We start from the raw sequence: 26,091 nt of genomic DNA on the forward strand, positions 1-26,091 counted from the left end.
CTTTGTCTACATTGAACAAGTTGAAGGTTGATGATGAAAGAATTCATAAGAATAGCATCTGCGTTCGGGGGTTTGATGGTGGTGGTACAGACACAGTGGGTGACATCATACTTGAATTGACAATTGGTACGGTCGAGTTCACCATGGAGTTTCAGGTGTTAGACGTAGCGGTGTCTTATAATCTTCTGTTGGGGTGACCATGGATCCACGCTACCAAAGCGGTGCCTTCTACACTACATCAGATGGTCAAATTCGAGTAGGATAGACAAGAGATCGTAGTACATGGGGAAGACAACATGAGCATTATAAGTGATGCCATCGTACCCTTCATAGAGACTGATGATGATAAGGGGCCGTGGGTTTACCAGATTTTCAATACAGTCTCGGTAGAAAAGGTTCCTGAAGGGAAAAGCGTCCCGGTCCCCAGAATAACAGCTGCAACTATCACGGTAGCCTCTGAAATGTTGAAAAACTGGTTTGTACCAGGAAAAGGGTTGGGTGCTGATTTGCAAGGTATTGTTCAGCCAGTTTATTTGCCCAAGAATCTGGATACCTTTGGGCTGGGGTTCAAGCCCACGACGGGGGATGTGAGACGAGCCCGCAAGATGAAGAAAAGAGTCTGGGTTCTTCCCAAACTAATTCCACGTTTGTCCAGGTCCTTTGTCAGGCCAAGTATCGGGAAGCAATTATTCGCAAAGGTGTTTGGTCCACTGATTGGTGCGGATGGGAACGTGGAGAAAGGGCTTGAGAAGGTATTTGCTGAGGTGAACATGGTTAAGGCCGGGGAAGGGTCGAGCAAAGCAGATATACAGTATATTGGGCCACATGCTAATGTCAACAACTGGGAAGCCACTCCTCTTCCATCTCGGAGGGAGTCGCGGTAGTGGGTTTTGTTTTCCTTTTGTTCACCTGGATTATTCCAGGGTTTGTAATTCAGTTACTATGTTCCGTCCGTTTGGATGAGTTAAAACCCTGTTATCTTTACATTCAATGAAATGCAATTCCTTTTCCTTCTTAATTCCTAATTTTGTTTCCATTTCTTTTTCTTTTCTTTTCTGTACAGTTCTCTTTATGCTGATATCGATGACATGACATGCATGAGGAATCTTCGGCCCAATTTTAAAAGCCAATCTAATTCAGAAATAATAGTGCAAGAAATCGAGTGTCATGATGAGGTGGAATATGATGATGACAAGGCCTATGAGGAAGTTAGTAAAAAATTAAGTCACTTTGAAGAAAAACCTAAACCTAACCTAAATGACATAGAAGCAGTTAATCTAGGGGACCCAGACAATGTTCGTGAAACTAAAATAAGTGTCCATCTGGAGCCACAACTCAAGGAGGGTATAATCAAAGCATTGTTCGAGTACAAGGATGTTTTTGCATGGTCGTATGATGATATGCCTGGTCTAAGTACCGATTTAGTGGTTCACAAATTACCCACTGACCCGGCATTTCCTCCTGTCAAGCAGAAGTTGAGAAAGTTCAAAACGGGCATAAGTGTAAAGATCAAAGAAGAGATTACCAAGCAGTTCGATGCGAAGGTCATTTAGGTTACACGGTATCCCACCTGGTTAGATAATGTTGTGCCTGTGCCAAAGAAAGATGGCAAGACCAGGGTGTGTGTCGATTATCGGGATCTTAACAAGGCAAGTCCAAAAGACAATTTTCCGCTGCCGAATATCCATATATTGATTGATAACTGTGCCAAACATGAGATTGGTTCTTTTGTGGATTGCTACGCGGGTTATCATCAGATTTTAATGGACGAGGAAGATGCAGAAAAGACGACATTTGTCACGTAATGGGGAACATACTGCTATCGGGTCATGCCGTTTGGTTTGAAAAATGCTGGGGCAACTTATATGAGGGCAATGACAACAATATTCCATGATATGATACACAAGGAAATCGAGGTGTATGTGGACGATGTGATTGTAAAGTCTAGACAGCAATCTGACCACGTCAGGGATCTGAGAAAGTTCTTCCAAAGGCTTCGTAGGTACAATCTCAAGCTTAATCCTGCAAAATGCGTGTTCGGGGTGCCGTCTGGAAAGTTGTTGGGGTTCGTAGTCAGCCGCCAGGGTATTGAACTGGATCCATTAAAAATCAAGGCCATCCATGAATTACCACCTCCGAGGAACAAGACCGAGGTGATAAGTTTGCTGGGGAGATTGAATTATATCAGCAGGTTCATCGCCCAGCTCACGACAACTTGTGAGCCTATCTTTAAGATGTTAAAGAAAGACGCTGCGGTCAAGTGGACAAACGAATGTCAGGAGGCGTTTGATAAGATAAAGGGGTATTTTGTCAAATCCACCCGTGTTGGTTCCGCCAGAACCATGGCGACCTTTGATTCTATATTTAACGGTATTGGACAATTCGTTCGGCTGTGTATTGGGTCAACATAATATCACTGGAAGGAAGGAGCAGGCCATCTATTACCTCAGCAAGAAGTTCACACCCTACGAGGTTAAGTATACTCATCTTGAAAGGACATGTTGCGCCCTAACTTGGGTGGCACAGAAGCTGAAACACTATTTGTCATCTTATACTACTTACCTCATATCTCGTTTGGATCCGTTAAAGTATATCTTTCAAAAACCTATGCCTACAGAGAGGCTTACAAAGTGGCAGATCCTGCTCACAGAGTTTGACACTGTTTACGTAACTCAGACTGCGATGAAAGCACAGGCCTTGGTGGACCATCTGGCCGAGAATCCGGTTGATGAAAATTATGAACCTTTGAAAACTTATTTCTCTGATGAAGAGGTGATGCATGTTGAAGAGTTGGAACAAGGAGAGAAGCCAGGATGGAAACTTTTCTTTGATGGGGCTGCAAACATGAAAGGCGTGGGAATAGGAGCGGTGCTTATTTCTGAAACAGGGCAACATTACCCTGTTACAGCTCAGCTTCGTTTTTATTGTACGAACAACATGGCAGAATATGAGGCATGTATCTTGGGGCTGAGATTAGCTGTAGATATGGGTGTCAGGAAGTCTTGGTCATGGGTGACTCGGACCTACTGGTACACCAAATTCAAGGAAAATGGGAAACACGGGACTTAAAGCTTATACCGTACCGACAATGTTTGCATGAGCTTTGTCAGCGGTTTCAGTCAATAGAGTTCCAACACATTCCAAGGATTCATAATGAAGTGGACGATGCGTTGGCTACTCTGGCATCGATGTTACACCATCCGGATAAGGCTTACGTGGACCCTTTGCAGATTCAGATCCGCGATCAGCACGCTTATTGTAATGTAGTGGAAGAGGAACTTGACGGTGAGCCGTGGTTTCATGACATGAAGGAATATATCAGGATGGGTGTGTATCCGATACAGGCCACATGTGATCAGAAACGAACAATTCGACGGTTGGCAAGCGGGTTTTTCCTTAGTGGAGGAGTGTTGTACAAAAGAACTCCAGACCTCGGGTTGTTGAGGTGCATGGATGCGAGGCAGGCCACATCTATCATGACTGAGGTACATTCGGGAGTCTGTGGACCGCATATGAGCGGATATGTTTTGGCAAAGAAGATCCTACGGGCAGGTTACTATTGGCTTACTATGGAGCGAGATTGTATCAGTTTCATACGTAAATATCATCAGTGCCAAGTGCATGGAGACTTGATTCATTCTCCGCCATCAGAACTACATACGATGTCCGCACCATGGCCTTTTGCTGCCTGGGGCATGGATGTTATTGGGCCAATTGATCCAGCAGCGTCAAATGGGCACAGGTTTATTCTGGTAGCTATAGATTATTTTACCAAATGGGTGGAAGCCAAGACGTTCAAGTCTGTGACCAAGAAAGCTGTGGTTGATTTTGTGCATTCAAATATCATCTGTCGGTTTGGGATTTCGAAGGTAATCATCATAGACAATGGCGCTAATCTCAATAGTCATCTGATGAAGGAGACATGTGAGCAGTTCAAGATTACTCATCGTCATTCCACTCCATACCGCCCTAAGTCAAATGGTGCGGTTGAGGCAGCCAATAAGAATATAAAGAAAATACTCCGAAAAATGGTGGAAGGATCTAGACAGTGGCATGAAAAGCTGCCTTTTGCATTATTGGGATACCGCACCACTGTTCGTACCTCGGTGGGGGAAACTCCTTACTCTTTGGTGTATGGCACGGAAGCAGTGATACCCGCAGAAGTGGAAATCCTGTCTCTTAGAATCATAGTAGAGGTTGAGATCGATGATGATGAATGGGTGAAAAGCCGCCTTGAGCAGTTGAGTTTGATTGACGAGAAGAGATTTGCATCAGTGTGTCATGGTCAACTGTACCAACAAAGAATGGCAAGAGTGTACAACAAGAAAGTGCGTCCGAGGAAGTTTGAAGTCGGACAGTTAGTGTTGAGACGTATTTTGCCTCATTGGGCAGAAGCAAAAGGAAAGTTTACTCCAAATTGGCAGGGACCATTTGTCAAAACCAGAGTGTTGTCTAATGGTGCACTATATTTGATAGACATAGAAGGAAAATGTGTAGAAATGACCATCAATTCTGATGCGATCAAGAGATACTAAGTATGATTTCTTTATTTTGATTGTACTTGTTTGTATTTGACATACTTTAAAGATTGAAATGACGAAAGCGTTTTGTTCTGCTATCTAAATATTTTTACCCCTTGTCATCCCCTTTGAGCCTTGCTTATTTTCTTTCATATCCCTCTTTTGGAATCAATGGCACCATTAAGAAACGCGAGTGCGGAAGAAAAGAAAAAGAAAAAGAAAGAAAAGTGAAAAAAAGAGGAGAAAATAAGGAAAAGAAAAGAAGAGGAAAATTGAAAGTGAAAAGAAGAAAGAAAAGATAGGGAAAAGAAAAGAAAATGAAGAAAAGAAAGGAAAAGAAGAGCAGAAAAGAAAAAAAAACAAAAAAACAACAACGTAGTCTCTATGACGTGAACTACGTTTGACTTGATCCCGCAAGGTTACGTAGGCAACCTCGCTGAGGTTCAGTCTTACCAAAATAAAATCCAAAATAAATACGTTTGGGCCGTACGGGACCCCTCCCGGAGTCTGTACACCCCCAGTGAGCGTGGGTACCCATTGTGATATGAGATATAGTCCGAGGGGCTGGTGTTGTTCCATGATATTGCCCGAGGGGCAGATTTTTATGTGTTTATCTGTTCTAGCTGCTTTTCATTTAATTGTTTAACTATTAAAAAGGTGTTTTAAAGAAGTTTCTTCTAATTAAAGTGTCTTTATATGTTTTCATTATTTCATTGCTTTTACTGGTTTTTATACTGCTTCTTTATAGCATGTCGATGTGCTTTTACATGATTTCTTATCGCTCAGTCTTCATTTATTATTATTACTCACTAAGTTTGAGTACTCACTTTACTCCCTGCACCCTGTATGCAGATTCAGGTGCTTCGGATCCCTCTAGCGAGTGTTGATTTCTTCCAGCTCAGGTGGATTCGGAGATTCACTAGGTAGCTGCTCGGCGTTTGCAGCCCAGTGCTTCTCCCCCTATCTTATTTTCTCTGTTTTAGTTCTGTAATAGACTATGTAGATTTTTCCTGTCTTTAATCGGATAGTAGATGCTCATGACTGGTGACACCCTGATATTGGGCTATGTCTATTCCGAAATTGTATTGTTTCACCTTATTTTGGGATTTTTGTTATGTTAAAGACTTAATTTGTATTATTTTATTTGCTTAACATGAATTGGGAGTGTGTCGGCTGGCCTTGTCTTCACGAGAGGCGCCATTACGATCGGGTCTGGATTTAGAGTCATGACATTTAGTTTTTATAATTAATTATTAAAGTGAGAATACATAGGATTAAGTGATACATATGTGTATGAAGGATAATAAGTTGCACTCGTTTGATTAGTGACAACTTAAAAGTTTTTATCATGGTAACGTTCCATAAATCTATCCAATCCTCCTCCATCGAACTTCCAAATTCTTAAAAACTTCTTTAAACTTATCAAATATTTGAAGGACACTTACAATTTTAATTTTGGTATAAAACAATAAAAGGAGAAGAAGAATATTACAAAGAAAAGTAGAAAGAGAATTTTTATTGATTTGGGATGAATTATACTGGAATAAAATCCTCTATTTGTATGGGAAAAGTGACTTAGCCACAAAGTAACAAACTCTAAAATCTCTCTCAATAATAGACATTCAACATAAATAAAATACTATTTATGATTCTCCCCCTTGAATATTTATTCAACAGATAATATGCCTCATTAAAACCTTAACTAAAATAAACCCAATGGGAAAAAATTCCAGTGGTGAAGGAAAAAGAATACACATATCTAACAATACGCCTTTTGGTTGTTTCGTTAAAAACCTTGCAAGAAAAACTCAATAAGACAAAACTTTTTAAGGGAAATAGAGTACAACGCGTATTAATTTCCTCATAATGAGACAAACAATTCACATTTTTGAGTCTTCATATTCCATTCTTGTACACCATCTTCAAAAGATCGTTGGTAGAGATTTGATAAACAAATCATCCATATTAACTTAAATGAATATGTTGCATATTGAAATCATCATTCTTGATAGATATGTAATGTCTTGATATAATATTGTAGAATGACCTTTTCAATATCTCCATAGAGGCAAAAAATCTCGCTATCACATTATCATGCTTATAGTTATAACAAGATACATATGTGTACCAATTGCACCCTTAGAATGTGGTACTTCAGGATCAAGAATTGTATATACTTTAAACAATTTAAATCATTCATGGATTGTCATATAATTTAAGTAATATAAGTCAAACAAATAGATTTTAGATGCATATCAAGTTTTGATGTCATGCTAGATATATAAGATAGATAAAAGTGATTGCATACACCATTGACGTTATATCTTTAAGTGTTTGAACTGCATGTCCAAAACTACGTATCTTTCATATGAAACCAATTCTACTAAATTGTTTCACCAAACATAAGATCCTCATATATATTTAGCAATATCATAGATGTAGTCGGTGAATATTTTATATCTGTCACGACCCCAATTCAACCGTAGGAAGGCGTGATGGCACCTAGTCTCTAAGACTAGGTAAGCCTAACATTTACTGATTAAATAAAAGATTTTTAACCAATTAACTATTAAGCATGAAATCGAAGTTTCTATAATAGGCCAGCAATCTCAACATGATACAATGTTCCAAAACCGAGGGGTACATTTCATAAGCTTTTCAAAGAGTCGCTAGAAATAATAATACATCACTGTCCAAGAATAATAGAAAACAATGGAAATAAAATACAACAAAAGGTGACTTCAGAGCCTGCGAACGTCGAGCAGATATACCTTGAAGTCTCCAGCCGCGCAGACATAAGTCTCAAAACCAACTCGATCAGAAATACCTGGTTCTGCACAAAAATGTATAGAAGAGTAGCATGAGTATACCATAGTGGTACCCAGTAAGTATTAAGCCTAACCTCGATAGTGTTGTGACGAGGCAGGTCAAGACACCTACCAGACATATAAACCTGTATAGGATAAAACATAAAGCTAACAATGGAAAGAACATTAATGTAAGACCAACAACAGAAGGATTACGAATTTACAATCAATAGTGGACATAATGAAAGCACGAATGGAAACAAGAAACAACCAAGTAATAAAGCAACAACATAGTTAGAACACAGATGAATATGAACATATTCAAGTAAGGAGAACCGATGACAACTGAATCAATCAAGTCATTTCTAATGCACGAATAACAACTAGATTTATCCGAGGCACCACTCCTCGTAATCTCAAATCATAAGTCACAACTTCCAAATCTTACAAATATAACACCTCGTGCCTACATTTTCAAAATCACTTTCGCACGGAAAAATCCACGTGCTACCATATACATCGTGCTCATATCAATATCAACTAAGGTTATCTATGAAGGAATTTAAACACAACAAAACACAATTTCAAACTCGAATAAAGTAATGTGTGAAATGAGATATTAAGCTAAATTTAGGATTCAAATAAAGTGAAATAAAGGAGATGTTGTGCAAATAGAGTATCAGGTGAGCTTAGTTTAGAAATAAATGTGATGGAGTAAAATATCATAATTAAAAAAAGTTAAAACATCGGTTAAATTTAACAAGTAAAATAAGAATTTGTTAAAATAAAGTGTGTAACAATTTTTTTAAGTAAATTACACGACAATAAGGTGATGAGTAGAATTTGGGAAACCAATTAAAGTAAAAATGTGATAACCATTTAAACTAGTAAAGTGCCGAATGAAATACGAGTTTTATTTTTAAAAGAAACACAAGTGAAACACCTTAAGAATTCTTTCATCTAAATCCGCTAAATTATCAACAACTCAATCGGATATAAGATAATGACTCAGCGTAGTTGTAACGACTCGGCCGGTTGTTTCAAGAGTTATAGCCCCGTTCCCCCATTTCCCACTTCTTTTATGTTCTACAGCTGCATTATGACTTACCGGGTTATTTGGTTTGGGTCCGAAGTGATTTCAGAATGAACTGAGACACTTAGTCTCTTAGTTGGAAGTTTAAGTTGGCCGAATGTTAAATTATGGGAAAACGACCTTGAATTTGAATTTTGATGGTTCCGTTAGCCCCTTTAGGTAATTTTATACTTAGGACCACATCCATAATGAGATTTGGAGGTCTGTAGTAGAATTAGGCTTGAATTGACGAAAGTTGGAATTTTGGCAATTTTGGCCGACAGTGGAAATTTTTATATCGGGGTTGGATTTGATTTTTGGAAGTTGAAGTAGGTTCTTGGTGTCATCTATGACTTGTGTGCAAAATTTGAGGGCAATCGTACATGATTTGATAGGTTTCGGCGTAGTTTGTAGAATTTGGAAATTTCAAAATTCATTAGGCTTGAATCCGGGTGCAATTCATGTTTTTGATGTTGTTTGAAGTGATTTGAGGATTCGACTAAGTTTTTATGATGTTATGGGACGTGTTGGTATGTTTGGTTGAGGTCCCGAGGGTCTCGGATGAGTTTCGGGTGGTTAACGGGTCATTTTTGGCCTTGGTGAATTAGCTGATGAATGCTGTTGCAATCTTTCTAGTTTCCTTTTACGCGTTCCCGAAGAGTGTTTGTGAGATGAGGAGAATTTGTTCTTCGCGTTCGTGAAGAGGAGGACGCAAACGCGAAGGTGTGGTCTACGTGTTCATCGCAAAGCGGAAGTAAGGTTGCGTTCGTGAAGAGGAGAGAGGTAGCTAAGGACCCCCAACCTTTTGTTCAATGCATTCACGAGGTAAGGGACGCGTTCACGAAGGTCTAAGTTTGCGAAGCATCGCATCCACGAAGTAGTTGTTGCACTCGCGAAGAGTAAAGCAGAGAGGCATTCAAGTTGGTCTACGCGAACGCGAGAGGACGATCGCGTTCGCGAGAAGGAAATTTGGGCAGACATTGTTAAATTCAAAATCGAGGGTTTGAGCCCATTTTTTCATATTTTGAGCTAGAGGTCACGGATTTGGGCAATTCTTGAAGCAATTATTGCGAAGTTGATTGGGGTAAGTGTTTCTTACTTGGTTTTGGTTAAATCCCATGATTATATCTTTGATTTTATCATCTAATTTGTGATTTGGGTTGGAAAATTGGGGAAGAAGATGAAGTGTTCTTGAGTTAGATTTTTGTTTATTATTGTGACTTGGCCCATTCTGTGAGATTGTAGAATTGAATAGCTTACTGCTAACTACATGTTCCCTCTGTTTTTATGGAAATTGACTGCAATTCATGTTAGAAATCATGTTTAGTCTTATGACATCACTGTTGGGACTCGTTGAGGTCGTGTACTTGTTGATTTAATTGTTATTTGCTGTTTTGTTCTTAGTCATGATATTACTTGCGTATCATACCTCTGTTCCTTCTTCTTTATTATTGATATATGTTGTTATTTCTTTTTTGACTGAATTATATGATTTTCTGAGAGCCTGAGGGATTGGAGAGGTTGGTGACTGAGATAGGGCCTGAGTGCCGAGTTGTAAGCTATGTGAGTATATATTGGATAGGGTTGCACGACGTAACAAGCCTCGGGGCTATATAGATATATGATCGGGTTGCACATCGCAACGAGCCTTCAGGATAATTATCTATATTGGATCGGGTTGCACCCTGCGATGAGCTTTATGGCTGTTTATGTATTGAATCGGTCAGCACGCCACAACGATATAGTGCTTGGGCTGAAAGAGCCCCTCCGAAGTCTGCACACCCCCAGTGAACGCAGGTACCTATTGAGTGTGAGTGTTGAGGGCTGAGAGCCGAGTGAGTGAGCTATTTAGATGAGTTGAGTAAGTATTGTCTTGAGAGGCTGTACTTGCTTTCAATTATTTGTTGCACTTAGTTGCTATCTGTCCTGGTTGTGCAAATTTCTAGAAGACTTGATATCTGGTTTACTTGAGCATGAACTGAGTTGACTTAAACTGCTAGATTTGAAAGCATGTCTATTCTTTATTGAAAGTTACTAAAATAAACTGTATTTGCGTAGCTTTTCATTGCTTCTCAGTTCCTTATTTGTGTCTGTTACTTACTAAGTTGGAAGTACTCACGTTACTTCCTGCACCTTGTGTGCAGATTCAGGTGAGACCGGTCACGGAGGTTATTGAGTTCGTGCACAATCGACTATCGGAGACATACGAGGTAGCTGCCGGCGTCCACAGTCCTTGTCTCTCCTTCCTTGTTCTCTTTTCTTTCTGTTTTTGGCATTTGGCAGACTATTGTAAACTCTGATTCTAGACTTGTTGTAGATGCTCATGACTTAGCGACACCCCGATGTCAGGCTATCTTCTGCATTTTTATTTTGAGTTTAACTCCTGTTTTTATTAAATTTCTGTTATGAAAAAGCTTTGATTTATCTTTTTATGAAATATCGAAGTGTTTTGGAAATGTCGGCTTGCCTAGTACCACGATAGGCGTCATCACGATGGGTTAGGTATTTGGGTCGTGATAAGTTGGTATCAGAGCCTAGGTTACACAGGTCTCATGAGTCGTGAACATGTTTAGTAGTCTTGGGGATCGGTACAGAGACGTCTGTACTTATCTTTTAGAGGATAGAAAGAACCCGCTCTGATACCAATTGATAGAATATAAGGGTCCACCAAACTCTATAGGAAAACAGGTTCTCTATCATGTTCAACAGTACACACACACAACAGTAAATAAATGACAAGAGGATTTTTACGTAGAAAATTTCCAGCTCAACGAGATTAAAAACCACGACCCCTATCCTTGTAGTATTTCAACTTCACTATTGAGCAACTTTTAGATTACAACCTATGCAACCTAGGAAATAACCTCTTAATCCCTCACTAACTTGTAATACTCTATTACAAGCCACTTTGTAATAACTCTATTACAAAGACTTTACAACATAACTAACTCTAGCCAAGACTCAAACACACAGGTTTAAGGTTTACAAAGGGGTTCCTACAGAATGCTTCTAAACAAGCTAGATAGGAATTACAATTGAAGAACTATTACAAAGTTACAACTCAACTAAGGACATACAATGACTCGATGTGGGAACTGGTTCGTAGTTGCTTTGTTCTTTGTTCTTGAAGCACTTGAAACTTCCTTCCCGGATTGTCACATGAATAAGCTTTTAAAGTGAATATGTTTTGCCTTCCTTGATTATATATATACATATGTGACATCACTTACAAAGATGTAAGAAAGGTAGGTAAAAAGTTTTTCATGAAAAGTTGACTGTTGCACTGTTCTTGCACTGTAGCGTGTGTAGACGGTAACTTTCCAACTAGAGAGTTGACTTTGTACAGTCTCCTCGGGAGCTGGTAGGGACCTGTTCCCTTAGTTGTTCCTTCCACTCTAAAGAGTTGAATCATATCCCACGTTGAATCCCAACCTGGAACCTTGTGATCTTAAGGTCTTGTAAATGTAACGGGTTCCTTATCTAGTTCAAGATAGTAAGTTTGTTAGATCATCGAAACATAAAGCAATATTACAGAGATTGAGGGAGGAGAAGCTTTATGCGAAGTTCTCCAAATGTGAGTTTTGTCTTAGTTCAGTAGCATTCTTGGGGCACGTGGTGTCCAATGAGGGTATTCAGGTGGACCCAAAGAAGATAGAGGCGGTGCAGAGTTGGTCCAGACCGTCCTCAGCCACAGAGATTAGGAGTTTTCTTGGTTTGGCGGGTTACTACCGTTGCTTTGTAGAGGGATTTTCATCTATTGCATCGCCCTTGACCAAATTGACCCAAAAGGGGGCTCCTTTCAGGTGGTTGGATGAGTGTGAAGCGAGCTTTTAGAAGAGCTACCCCATTCATGATTTGGAGTTGGCTGCCATTGTTCATGCATTAAAAATTTGGAGGCACTATCTCTATGGTGTGTCTTGTGAGGTATTTACTTATCATCGTAGCCTCCAACACTTGTTCAAATAGAAGGATCTCAATTTGAGGTAGCGGAGATGGTTGGAGCTGCTAAAAGATTATGATATTACCATTTTGTATCATTCGGGAAAGGCCAATGTGGTGGCCGATGCCTTGAGTAGAAAAGCAGTGAGTATGGGTAGTCTTGCATTCCTTCCCGTTGGTGAGAGACCTCTTGTAGTTTATGTTCAGGCCTTGGATAACCGATTCGTGAGATTGGATATTTCGGAGCCTAGTCGGGTCTTAGCTTGTGTAGTTTCTCAGTCTTCATTGTTTGATCGCATCAGAGAGCGCCAGTATGATGATCTTCATTTGCTTGTCCTCAAGGACAGAGTTCAGCACGATGATGCCAGAGATGTGATTATTGGAGATGATAGGGTATTGAGGATGCATGGTCGGATATCTACCCAATATGGATGGTCTACGAGAGTTGATTCTTGAGGAGGCCCATAGCTCGAGGTATTCCAACCATCCGGGTGCCGCGAAGATGTATCAGAATTTGAGACATCACTATTGGTGGAGAAGGATGAAGAAGGATATAGTTGGGTTTGTAGCTCGATGTCTCAACTTTCAACAGGTAAAATATGAGCATCAGAGACTGGGTGGTTTGCTTCAGAGGTCAGAGATCTTGGAGTGGAAATCGCACATATCCGCTCACTTTATCTTTGCACGAAAACTCTTCGTGTTTCCGAACAAAGAGGGGCAGCTGTGAGCACGTGATTTTTGTTTTACGCGACAATCACTCCAAAAGAAACAAAATAATAGCAATTGGTCTTGCTGTACATTTTCTGGATTTTTACGTGGCATTTTTTGCTAGTTATTTGTGATCTTGCCCGTGGTTATTTTATTCAAACAAAAATAAAAAATATATATATGTCGTGTGAACCGTAATCCGTTTATTAAAAGAAAAATAAAATGTGTGCATCTTTCATTGTATTTTGTCATTAAGTGTTTAGTATAATTAAATGTTAATTGTGTGATAATTGTTGTTCAATATTTTATATAGTATTATTTGGCAAATTAATTTAAGAAATTAAAAAAAAAAGGAGAAGGATTTTCGGACCAGGCCAGTCCAAGTTAAAACAAAACAGGCCCAAAACTGAACCAAATCAAGCCCAAAACCTGTGCTTGCCCCGGTCCAGACCAGCTTACTTCAAGAGCTTCCAAACGGCACCGTTTTGATCTGGTCTGATCTGGGCCGTTGATCTCAGAATGATCAACGGTCAAGATCGCATCCCTCATACCCACGAACAAACCCGACCCGTTCAACCCCCAAACCAACCCAAACCCGGGCATTTAAAACGACACCGTTTCCCCATCAGTTGAAAGATCCTGGCCTTTCATCTCGCCTCATCCAACGACTGAGATCAATCCACCCATTCCATATATAAACTTTCCTACCATACCCTGCCCCCCTATCAAAGACCCCCGCCTTCGTCCTCATCCCTTTCCCCACGAAACCCTAGCCGCCCCCTTTCCCTTCACCATTAATCCCGGCGGCCTGGACGCCGGTGACTCCCACCTTAACACCATAGGACCACCTCACCACCCTGAACATGGATCTGTTAACCGCTAAGCTCGAATCCCATCCCACCTTCTCGAATCTTCATTTGAAGATTCGAGTCAAAACTCGATCTACACCGATCTGCCCTAGATTCATACCAGACAGTCCCCGGACCTCCCTCGTGACCAAAACATGCTTGGTTTGGTCCGAATCTAACCATGGAGACTCAAAACCCAAATCTGTCATCCAAGAACCATAGAAACCCCAGGGCCTGGTTTGTGTCCGTTTAAACCAAGTGATTAGGGTCTAATGGACCTTAATCGAAGTGTTCTCAGTTGAGAACACTTCGATTAAAGTCCGTTCAACCCCAAGAAGGGTCTGTTCAAATCCGATCTAAGGCTTCCTGATTTTTAAGGTTTTTAAGGTAAGTTTGTTTTTCTTATTATTATTCAGTTCATGCGTGTTAAAAGTTTGTTCGCATGGCTAATTGTTTCAGATGATTTGCTTTAAGTTCTGTTGACTGTGTCCTGCCCACCTTGCCCGGACCTCTGTATTGGTCAAATCTTTCCTCTATTCACTGATAGTATGTATATGTGTATGTGCTGTGCAATCAATTAAACTTTAAATTTGACTGATTAATCGATTCCTCAGTACAATTGTTTGTTTAGTCAGTACAATTCGAATCATGTGTTTAATACTGTTAAATGCTCTGATCATGGCTTTCGATTGTACATGTTATGATTAGTATAGTCGAGTCGACATATGTTGTCAATTAATTTCAGTTGTTCGAATGGTAACAATTTGATCTATTGCCTGCTGGAACTTTGTTTGAATTAAAGTAAGAATCAAGTATGGCTACTTATAGTTGCTGTATTTGAATCTGAAAATGAAAAGATTGGATTGTTAGCTGCAATCTGAATTGAAGGGGGGCATGTGCACTTGTGCACAACATGTGCATAAAGGCCCTTTTGGATTAAAATAGTTTGACAGCATATGCTGTCAGATTATATTCTTGCTGCCCCTGGCCTGCTTTTAGTTTAATAATTGTTAAAGGGGACTGTCAGGAATCTCATGGGAGGGTTTCATATTTTAAACATTGAGTGGAAAAACAGCAAGAAAGTGAGGGATCTCTGGTGTTTTAACAGGCTGTGAATAGATGATGTTAGGATATAAAAGGAAGAAGAACTTCCATTAGAGGGGACGGGGATTAGAAAAGGGGGGAACTCTTGAGCAATTCAGACAGATTTTAGGAACTGATTTTGGAGATATAGGAACTGGATTTTTAGACTGAAAGATTAGAGGTTGGAGGAGAAAATAGAGAGGCACATACAGATACACATTGAGAGATACAGACACAGATACAAGAGAGAAAAGATATAGAAAATCAGAAACTGTTTCTTCACATTGTTGTTTGGATTTCATTTGTTCTTCAACTTGTTCAAATCAATTCTGATTCTTCCCAGTTTAAATTGAGTTTACTGGTTGTGGGTTGCATTGGTTTATTCCCTGAAGTTTGGACTGTTTTGGACTTCTATTTCTACTACACTGTTTGGTTGCTGTCATTTTGCCATTTTTCATCGGCCATAGTTGTATCTTGCACTGGGACTTGTTCTTGTTTGTTACCTGCTGTCACTGCTGCATTTGTTGCCATTGTTACTCTGCTGACTTCCCTTCTTCTTCAACTATAAACACTTCCAGGTACACAACTTCTGAAACCATGTGTTGTTGAAAGTTTGAAGTCTTGAAGCAGAAATAAAGAAACGAATGTTGTTTACTTCACGATGCTTATATTCAAAATGTAGTCATAGTTTAAAGGATGAGTTGGCCTGCATTTGTTTAACTTCAAACTGCAATTGCTCTGTATGAATTAACATACATTCTGATTTTGAGATGAACTATTAGATAGCATTTGTTTGCTAGATCAGACGTGTTTTAATGCATATAACCATTGGGTTTTGTTTTAGTTATGACATTATAACATAGAATCATAGCAAGCATCTGTATGTATTTTGTCTAGACCTCTGAACTGTCAAATCTGTTATATTTGGTCCCATTTGATTTCAAGATAAATGTACCCCAAGCTAATTCTCATGTGGTGTTAACAGGGTGACCATGTATGCCAACCCTCTTGTTAGATTACTTGATCCTATATAGGTTCGATATGGGTTTCGATATAGATTCATCGTTTCGAAATAATGCGATGACTTTGAGGAAAACTAATAGGCATTTTTGAGTTCAATTAGTAGTAGTTTTCTTAATAAACAGCCGATTTCATTTATCAAGCCCAAATAAGCTAGTTTCAAAATTCAAACTTGAAGGTCGTTTAAATGTAAATTTAGCATATGTTATTAGTTTGTTTGCCATCTCCCTTATCAAATTAACAAAGCTTATTCACTCTTTGAAGACAAGGCATGAGGTAATTCTCACCTCACAAACAACCAATCAGGTAATCAAACAAAAATTTCGGATTCGTCAAACATAGCAAAGATTTGGTATGTAGTTGTTTAACAAGTAAGTTTGGCATTTTTCTTTTTTATTTTTTATTTTTTTAAGAGACAAATGTAATAGAGATGTAGTCGCTTTAGGATATCCTTGTAAAAGGTAATGAGACGAGCCTCGTCAAATAAAGATACACATCGCAGGGCCCTCAACAATTGATCATAATAAACCCATAAGTTTGGGATGAATTATCTAGAAAAGCTCACTCCTTCCCCAAAGATAATAACGCGTTAGGCTCTTTAGGCGCGGCTTAATTAAATTACATTTTTAAACACGGGTGCACATTGATGTGACCCAAATCCAAATCTCAACGGAGTCAAAATGTGTCGACGACCACGAGTGCATTGATTGTGACGTGGTTCGAGATGCATTTTCACGATGTTGCAATTCTATAAAAATAAATGACAATAATAAAAGCAGTTTAAACTTAATAAAAGCACGTAAGTCATAACATGTATTTAAATCAGATATTTAGCCATTATAACAATTTAAGCGACCGTGCTAGAACCACGGGATTCGAGGGTCCCTAACACCTTCCCTCGGGTCAACAGAATTCCTTACTTAGAATTTCTGGTTCGCAGACTTCATTTGGAAAAGTCGAAAATTTCCTCGATTTGGGATTCAAGATAAACCGGTGACTTGGGACACCAAAAACCAAACCTTTCCCAAGTGGCGACTCTGAATTAAATAAATAATCCCATTTCGAATATTGTCACTTAAATTGGAAAAACTTCCTCGCGCATTTAACCCTTCGGGGCGGGCGCGCAAAAAGGAGGTGTGACAACTCTGGCGACTCCGCTGGGGAAATAGCTCACCCAGAACCACTAGTTCAGGGTTCAAGAATTCGAGCTTAGAATAATTGTTATGTTTAGCTTTATTATCTGATATTTATTACGTGTTTTGACATAACGTGCTAAACGTTGTCTTTTACCGCTTTGATATTATCTGAACTGTACATATAAACTGTGCCGAACCCTTCTCTCTTCACCTCCGGGGAGAAGCTCGCTGGTCGAGGCTCCCTATTCTGTTAGTGTCAATACCTGAAATAAGAAAGAGGACGGATAAGTTACGAAGCCGGACGGCCTTTTGGTTCCCGGTAAGTTGCCCCTCCTCGACTCGAGTTGTCCGCTCGGGTACACAGTCTAGAACATCTACCCAGGTTATAAACCTAGTATAATGAAACCTCATGCCGGATCCCTAGTAGGAACGCTTATCTGCATCATGTCGCATTTGACATAGGGGACTCAACACAGGGGTTGGGTCCGTCTAGGACAGGCAACCTGGAATGAAAAGACCATCCTGCTGCATCCCGTTTGTTTTGCGCATCTATTTGCTTCAGATCTGCATGTTGACCGGTTTCTGAAAATTTTTCAAAAAAAAAAGAGAAAATAGCAGGGTAGGGAGATAATTACTTATTCTTTTGAAAAAAAATCAATGTCCGAGTAATGTCAAAACCTCGCCGGAATTTTCTTAAAAAGAATATAATACATAAAAAAAAATGAACAAAAAGCTTGTCTTTTTGACTATTCCTTTTAATCATTTTCAAAATCCAAAATATATATAAATAAAAAAAAATCAAAATTTTTTTTTTTTGTTTCATTTGTAGTACCTCTTAAAAGATTTTCGAAATTTCAAAAAAAAAAGGGAAGTTTAAAATGTATAAGTATTTCCTTGGTCTCTTCTCAAAAATAATAAAAAAAACAGTTAGTCTTCTTTAAAGGATTTTATTTTTCGTTTCCCCTATTTTGATCCGACCGAACTACGCCGGTTTGATTCTCACACGATGTGAGATACGTAGGCAACTCTCATCGGGTCCAACCTCCCGTTTTGAAAAAAAAATCTTTTAAAAAAAAATCTAGATAATTTTAATTTTTTGAGTCTGATAAAAGTTTTTTAATCACCCTAAATAAATGTGCTGGATGAGCACGATACAAAACGAACCTTTTCAATGATGACCAAGATCCCTTTTGAGTTGCGATTATGGTGGAACGACTTAGGCAAGGAGGGGCAAGGCAAAGTGAGGAAATATCTAAAAAATCTCCCGGATTTACTAGACATTCAGCCTCGGGGAGATATTATCAGATCATTGGTCACTTACTGGGATTCGGCGCACAATGTATTTCATTTCTCAGACTTCGAACTCACCCCGACGTTGGAAGAAATAGCGGGATACATTGGGGGTGATGAAGCTCCGTTGAGGTTCAAATACTTGGTTGCACCTAGGGCCGTCACGGTACACCGGTTTCTGGATTTTCTGAAAATACCCCGAACATTTCACCATCCAGATCTTGCCAAAGGTTTATGCGGTCTCCACCTCATGTATGCTAGATACGGTCACGAGGGCGGGTTCAATAAGCCGGATTTCAAACTGTGTAGTAAAGGCAACCGACGGAAGTGGGACGAACACAGGCTGTTAGCTTTTATGACGGCCTTCTTGGGTCTTATAGTGTTCCCAAGGAAGGACGGCAACATCGATCTAAAAATAACTGGGGTCGTCAGTACTTTGCTTACCCAAGATAAAAGTACTCTAGCGCCTATGATTATGGCTGACATTTTCCGGGCTCTCACTGCTTGTCGAGCCAGGGGCGACTTTTTCGAAGGATGTAACCTACTGTTGCAAATATGGATGACCGATCATTTATGCCACCGCTCCCCGCTCTTGGGTTACGGTTCGCCTGAGAAAACTTGTATTGGAGAATTCTACACTAGAATCAAAGGTTTCAATCTACCTGAGGGCGTCACATCATGGACCTCATTTTTCCGAACTCTCACTGCTAGCCAAATCCAGTGGACACTCGGATGGTCGCCTATTGAGGAAATCATATACATGCCGGCAACCAGGCCCCACTTTCTGTTGATGGGACTTAAAAGCATCCAACCCTACGCACCATATCGGGTTTTGAGGCAACTTGGGAGATATCAAGTGGTGCCGAAAGATGAAGATCTGAGTACCCAAGTGATTGAAATCAGTCCAGACGGTTGTTTCCCCGAAGAAGAAGTCCGCCAAATCTGGAGTGAGTGCCAACATCTGACAGCAAGCACTTGTGTGATGGATATAGCAAAAGGGGAAGTTGCCCCAGGGCATCACGCTTGGTTCAGAGGCGACCTGTCTTGCGAAAGACCAGCTAAGAGACCGCATCTCAAAGATTTTATGGAATCGTCCCAAGGCCAATGGAACTGGTTAGCAAAAGAGAAGGGGTATCGGGCAGAGATCGGTGATTTAAAGCTACAAATTGACAGTCTGAAATTCAATAACAGCATACAAATCGCGGCGAATCGAAGCGAAAAGAATAAATTGGTCCAAGAGAATGAAGAGCTTAAGGCCCAAATCCAAAAATTGAGATTGTCTCTTGATGAACAACCCAGAAGTCGATCAGACCAGCAGTTGATTAAGGGTTTAAAAAGAGAAGTCGCGGAATGGCGAGATGGTTTAGAAGAATCGGGAAAGATTATGGCAAAGCTCAAGGCACAGTGGGGAATAAGAGTAGAGAAGCATCGCCGATACTTGAACCAATCGAAATGCGACCACGAGAAAACTGTTGCCAAAATGAAGAGAGAGATGGCTATACTTGAGATCAAAGCAGCTAATCAGGCCAAGGATTTCCAAATTGAGAGCAGATACTCGTACGACTCATTAGCCCAAATAAAGTTAGAAGTACGGCGACTGAAGAATCAGCATACACAGGACTCTCAGGTATTCAAGATATGTAGCGATCAGATAAAACGCCTACTCATAGAGAAGAAGCAAACCAGAGATAGGATCAAGGCCATTGCCCATGCCATCACCAGACGATGTCTACGATGTGAGGACATGACCAGTGTTACCGTCCTCTCGGCAGTGATGGGTTATGTCAAACAGACCATGCATGAGCTGGAGCAACTCGAGAGGGATCTCACACCTAGGACCGCGGCAAGGCCGAATGATGCCCCGCGGGCACCAATCTTCAAAACCATAATGTACTCATAAGTCGAGTCTGTATCTTAGCATCTTCTACCTGTTTTTCCCATCAGTTTGTTTTAGACTTGTTGAGTCTAGGTTTATTTTCAAAGTTTGCTCTTTCTTTTGCAAAATGTAGTTTGTAATAAACCGTTTCAACAATAAAAGGTGTGTTTCTTTTTACACTCATTTGTGTTTTTGAACTACGTAATGATCTGATTCACGTGGCATCGTGATACGTAGGCAATCCTCATCGGATCCGGTCGCGGTTTAACCAAAGAGAAAAATTGAAAAAAAAGGGGAAAAAATAATAAAAGCCTAAAAGAATGTCAGAATGACACATGCTTTCGTCGCAAACATGTAGGAATCCATTTAACTGTATAGGTGCATCATGCCCCAACGTGAGATTGCTTATCTGTTATTTGATTCGAATTAACCGTTCGTTTGTCATTGAGTTTCTTCCAGGTTTTGGAAAAGGTGGTTGGTTTGGTGAAAGTCTGGCCTCGCGCCCGTATTTCACGAGATCGAAAGGGAGTGTTCAATTACCTATTGTTAAGACAGGAGGCAGTGCTCACACTTACTTCACAAGGTCAAAAGGAAGTGTAGAAATGTCTTCAGAGATTCTGTTGCCAACAATCCCTGTTTCCGAGGAAAGTTCTATCTCGGCCATCCCCACGCCTGAATCCGCAACTGCGGAGGAAAATAGAATCTTGCGGCTTCGCATGCTCGAAATGCTTGATGACTGGAATAATGGAAAAGAGCCACCAAGCATCGTCCCTAGATTCCTTGAGTTATTCTCCAGGACAAGCGGGACTTCTAATATCCCCATAAGTTATCCTGCTACCCCATTCGGATACCCAGCCATTTCAGCCTTCTCTGCTGGATCGCCCTCTGAGTCTCATCCTCGAGTGTCAACGACGGATGTAAACACAAATATCTTTACTGCACCACCTTGCCCGTTCACGGCACAACCTGCTGCATACAAGCCAACTTTTGACTCATCCTCGTTTACATTCCAAGCCCCATCTTTCTCGATGGAACCAACTAGGTTCGCTACCAGCACTAATCCTCCACAGCCTCAGTGCGAGCTTGCACCTGGGCAAGATCAGAACCCTAGAATTGCGGAACAAAATGAGATGGCCAAAAGAATGAGAAGCCTTGAACAGAGTTTGAAGAATATGCAAGGTTTGAGCGGACAGAAAAGTGTCTCTTACGCCGACCTATGCATGTTACCTCACGTACACCTACCAGTAGGTTTCAAGACCCCAAAGTTTGAGAAGTACGACGGGCACGGTGACCCCATTGCTCACCTAAAGAAATATTGCAACCAATTAAGGGGAGCCGGCGGAAAAGAGGAATTGCTAATGGCATATTTCGGGGAAAGTCTGGTAGGAATAGCCTCGGAATGGTACATGGACCAGGACATGTCCCGATGGCATGTCTGGGATGATCTCGCTAGAGATTTTGTGAGACAATTCCAGTATAACATCGACATCACACCAGACCGAAATTCTCTGTCGAACTTGAAAAAGAAACCTTCAGAAAGCTTCAGAGAGTATGCTATTAAGTGGCGCGAGCAGGCGTCGAGGGTGAAGCCTCCCATGGATGAAGTGGAAATGGTCACTACCTTTCTCCAGGCTCAAGAGTCTGACTATTTCCAAAACATGATATCAGCCATGGGAAAGTCGTTTGCAGAAGCGATTAAGATTGGAGAGATGGTGGAGAATGGTCTGAAAACGGGTAGGATTTTGAGTCAAGCAGCCATAAGGGCGACTTCCCAAGCTGTCCAAAGCGGGTCCGAAGGAATGGCAAGAGGGAAGAAAAAGGAAGAAGCGACCATGGCAGCCTCGGGAATAAGGGAATATCGTAATCTCCGACCCCGTTTTCCGGAAAGAACCCCACAACACTACTACCCCCACTCAAATATAGCATATGCTCATCAACCCTATATGGTCATGAATGCCCAGCCTTATGTCCATCCACCGCAACAAGCCAACTGAGGCCAAGCTCCACTTCCTAGAAATCAGCCTCCTTACCGCAACCACTATAACCCACAACCTCCGCAGAATAACTTCCGCCCTCAGGAGCTACCTAGAAGGCGGACTTTTACGCCCATCGGTGAACCATACTCTACTTTGTTCCCAAAGCTAGTCCAGTTGGGTTTCCTGCAACCAGTCCCTCAAACAAGGCAAAACCCGACATCACCTTCTTACAAAGCTGGAGTCAGATGCGCCTATCATTCAGGGGCCGAGGGGCATGATACAAATGATTCCTGGTCGTTGAAAAGAGTGGTCGAGAATTTAATAGAGCAAGGGAAAATAGTGCTAAGGGACGAGGAGGTCCCAAATGTGACTAACAATCCATTACCTGCTCATAATAACGGGCCGCTGATCGGGATGATTTGCGAAGACAAAGAATTTGACCCCGCTTTGAAAGCTATAATCGCCATTGTCGATGCAGGGAAAAAGCTTGAAACAACCCAGAAACCAGAAAAAGGGGAAAAGGCCAATACTGCAAAGTGCGAGCCCGAAAAGAAGGTGGAAAAGAAAGCGGTACCGGTAAAGGATGGAGTTCTTTACATCCCACGAGGTCGAGCAGAGAAGCCGCAGAGCTTCGAGGTCAAAAAGTCAAAACCTATGTATGTACCAAAAGGGGCCTATGTGGTCCGGGGGACGATTCAACCACCTCGGCCGAATGAGCCAGTGGTTATCGGACGCGTGCCACAAAAGCCGATGACCAACCCGTCCACAGTGCCGTGGAATTATCAAAGGACGTTGGTAATGTACAAAGGTAAAGAAGACATGGGAGAACTTCCAGAAAATACTTTCATTGGAAGGCATTCAAACACCCAAGAGCTGAACAACGCCACACGAAGGCGCTTCCCACCAAAGAAGCCTGTAAGCGTTGAAGAAGCGGAAGTGTTCTTCCAACAAATGAAAATGCCGGATTACGAAGTGATAGATCAACTGCGCAAGTGCCCCGAGCAAGTATCCATGCTATCATTGTTGATGAGGTCGGCCGAGCATCAAAAGATCTTACTGAAGACCCTGAATGAAGCATACGTGCCAGTTGAAACCTCGGTTGAACAACTGGAGCGGATGACAGAAAGATTCTTCGCCGTCAACCAAATCTCTTTCAGCAAGAACGATTTACCCCCAGAAGGAGCGGCACACAACAAGGCCTTGCATCTAACAGTTAAATGCGAAGACTACTATGTCAAGCGGGTAATGTTGGATGGGGGTTCAGGTGTTGACATTTGCCCGCTCTCCACGCTACAAAGAATGGAAATTGGGACCGGAAGAATCCGATCCAATAATGTCTACGTAAGGGCTTTCGACGGCATCAAGAGAGATACCATGGGGGAAATAGACCTGTTGTTGGTCATAGGGCCAGTCGAGTTTGAAGTAACCTTCCAGGTGCTCGACATGGATACATCCTACAATTTTCTCCTCGGCAGACCTTGGATCCATGCGGCAGGAGCTGTGCCTTCCACTCTTCACCAGATGGTGAAGTTTGAGTACGAAGACCGAGAGATCGTGGTCCATGGAGAAGACGAGCATGCTATTTATCGGGACCCATCCATCCCATATCTTGAACCAAGAGAAGGGAGCAAACACACGGTCTATCAAGCTTTCGAGATTGTACTAGCAGAGCAGCATGAAGAGGGAATACCTTGCCCCCAGCCTTTCTTGTCTAACGCCTCGGTTATGGTGGCCAAAGAGATGATCCGGCACGGATTTAGGCCAGGGAAAGGGCTTGGACAAACCCTGCAGGGAATAACAGAACCCATCACCTCGCCAACCACCAAGAAACCTTTTGGACTAGGTTTCAAACCCACTCCAGGAGATGAAGAGTGGGCAAAGAGAAGGAAAAATGAGGGTTGGAAGTTACCTCGACCATTGCCGGATTTATATGAAACTTTCATCAGGCCAAGGTACACCGAAGAAGAAGACGATGAGGTCTTCACGGCTGAAGAAATCGAGGAGATATGTGGGGAAATGAGAGAAATGATTTACGAGACTCACATGGTTCAGCCAGGTGAAGGCACAAACACTGCTGAGATGTTGTACGTAGGGCCGAACGCCAAACTTCGAAACTGGGAGGCCACGCCATTCCCGACTAGACGGAAGTCCGGGTAGACCTGTCCTGCCACCTTTCCTGTGTCACAAGTTATCTCCAGAACATAACTTGAACGTTTTCTTCCTTTCAATTGTTGTTTTCCTACGTTGTAAACATTGTTGTCTTCCAACTTCCCAAAGAAAATTAAAAAAAATCGTCATTGCTTTCCCATTTTTTCTGTTGTTCTGATTTTTGTTATTTTCCTTTTATCTTTCCTTTCAGTTATAATAATGCGGCTTTAAATATGACATGCTTGCGGACTTCACGCCCAGATCACAACGAGCTATTTAACTGTGAATTAATGAACCCAGAACCAGAATATGATGAAGAAGAAGCTTTTAGGGAAATAAATCGAGAGTTGGAACATTTTGAGAATAAACCTAAGCCAAATCTGAATGACACCGAACCGGTTAATTTAGGAACTCCTGAAGAAATTCGGGAGACCAAAATAAGCATTCACACGGACAAGAAAACGCGAGATGCGATAATTCAACTTCTTTTTGAATTTAAAGACGTGTTTGCTTGGTCATACGATGACATGCCGGGACTAGGTGTTGATCTAGTGGTTCATAAATTGCCAATTCATCCTGATTGTCCTCCAGTTCAACAAAAGCAACGAAAGTTCAAAACTGAGGTCAGTGACAAGATTAAAGAGGAGATCACCAAACAACTGAAAATGGGAGTAATTCGGGTAGTCCAGTATACAACATGGTTGGCAAATGTGGTTCCAGTACCGAAAAAGGACGGGAAGACTCGGGTATGTGTAGATTACCGAGATTTGAATAGAGCAAGTCCCAAAGATAATTTCCCACTGCCAAACATCCACATCCTCGTTGATAATTGCGCCAAACACCAGATACAGTCTTTCGTAGATTGTTACGCTGGGTATCATCAGGTATTGATGGATGAAGAGGACGCCGAGAAAACTGCCTTCACCACGCCTTGGGACACCTACTGTTATCGTGTCATGCCATTTGGTCTGAAGAATGCTGGGGCTACTTACATGAGGGCCATGACTGCCATCTTTCATGACATGATGCATCAGGAAATAGAGATGTACGTGGACGACGTGATAGTCAAGTCCAGGACGCAGGATAATCACATCCAAGACTTGAGGAAGTTCTTCGAGAGACTAAGGAAGTATGACTTGAAGCTGAACCCAGCCAAATGTGCTTTCGGAGTTCCATCAGGCAAGCTTTTGGGCTTTATAGTGAGTAGGAGAGGTATCGAATTAGATCCAACAAAGATAAAATCTATCAGGGATCTACCTCCCCTAAGAACGAAGAAAGACATGATGAGTCTGTTGGGCAGATTAAACTATATCAGTCGATTTATTGCCCAGTTGACAAGCACGTGTGAGCCCATATTCAAGCTGTTAAGGAAAGATGCGGCGATCAAATGGACAGCTGAGTGTCAAGAAGCCTTTGATAAAGTCAAAGAATACCTTTCGAATCCCCCAGTTTTGGTCCCGCCAGAGCCAGGAAGACCACTGTTCTTGTATCTGACAGTCTTGGAGAACTCTTTCGGTTGCGTCCTCGGGCAACATGACATAACCGGAAAGAAGGAGCAAGCAATCTACTACTTGAGCAAGAAATTCACCGGCTACGAGGCCAAGTATACTCTGTTGGAAAGAACGTGTTGCGCTTTAACGTGGGTGGCTCAAAAACTGAGACATTATC

The sequence above is a fragment of the Nicotiana tabacum genome, chromosome 22 (genome assembly GCF_000715075.1).
Source record: "Nicotiana tabacum cultivar K326 chromosome 22, ASM71507v2, whole genome shotgun sequence".
Classification (NCBI taxonomy): domain Eukaryota; kingdom Viridiplantae; phylum Streptophyta; class Magnoliopsida; order Solanales; family Solanaceae; genus Nicotiana; species Nicotiana tabacum.